Source organism: Morone saxatilis, unplaced genomic scaffold, assembly GCF_004916995.1.
Source record: "Morone saxatilis isolate NCDOM2014 unplaced genomic scaffold, NCSU_SB_2.0 Contig7, whole genome shotgun sequence".
Taxonomy (NCBI): domain Eukaryota; kingdom Metazoa; phylum Chordata; class Actinopteri; family Moronidae; genus Morone; species Morone saxatilis.
The window spans coordinates 1,256,303-1,257,549 of record NW_023340246.1 but is presented as its reverse complement, the minus strand read 5'-3'; positions in this window follow the sequence as shown (position 1 = coordinate 1,257,549).

Here is a 1,247-nt window from a genome sequence, read left to right as displayed (position 1 = left end):
TTCGCGCATGCGGCACTTAAACATGCGGCACCGTTTAACACTTTTACTCCAATATTCCAAATCATGAATATACATACACACAATAGTCTTACCATGAAGAGTGCCTTAAAATGTCCTCCCAAAGGTTATGGTGTAGGATTCTGATGCAGAAAATAGCCTTTTCCATGTACATTTCCATGCCTACTTGCAGCGAATGACTGGCAACGAAGTGCGAATGGTACTAAGCAAGGTAGCTTATTTGGCTTTAAAACATGCAAACCACTGATATGTCCTTTAATGCCCATTTGGTCCATAACATACACATGACAATGATCCTTGCTGCCTGTTACGTGCTCCGCTTTGAGTCCGCTTTTTAACTTTCTTAACTTTATTTTTTAGTTTTTTGCTGTTTTTTTTTTTCCTGCCCTCTCTAAAGATGTTGTTTGAGAGGGTTTTTGTGTAGGACCCTTGTTCCTCGTCTTCATCTACAAGGAGACATTTTATTCGTCTCTTAATGGCAACCAATAATTTCAATGTTTAATTTTGTATCCACGTTCCACCAGAGAGTCGCAAAAAGGCCCTCTTTCTCTGGACCTTTTTGACCAGGAAAAGTGGGAGAGTAAGACTTTGGCCGCCTGCCAGGCAGGAGAAGACTGTCTGTGTTTACCGACTTTTAACCTTCTTTCCCCAGATACAGGCGAGCACTTTATGCTCAAGGTTTCGTGAAAAACTGAATGTTGTTTCTTACAGGAGATTTGATGAATTAAGTGGCCTTTTGACTTAAATAAGGATTATATGTCCGTTTGAATTGTGTTCACACTCCTTTTAGTCTGACAGATCGTACCTCCAGGAGAAAGAAACTCCTTTGGATCTCACATCTTCGTGTATACTGGTTCATTGTCTGTTTTTGGTTTGGGGGGGGGAAGAAGTGATTTACGGAGTAGCTATTGTGGGGGGCCCCGACATTGCCAATACTGATAAGCCTTGTGCTCCAGTCTACAGCAGAAGCAACACGTTACAGTTGATATGGTTTAGGTCCTGATTAAGTACTAAGAGTGAAATTTCATCTTTCTCATAATTAAACATAGTTACCATCCAGAATCGAGAAGGAACGCAAATGTAATGTTTGTCTGATGTTTCTGTCTTAAGAATTAACTGAGTTACAGGAATCATTGTATAAAATGTCTGAATGTTTGGATTGGGAGCCACAGCTTGCCAAAATTTTGGTAAGATTCTGGTTATAACGTAAAGGGTTATTTCCAAACGGA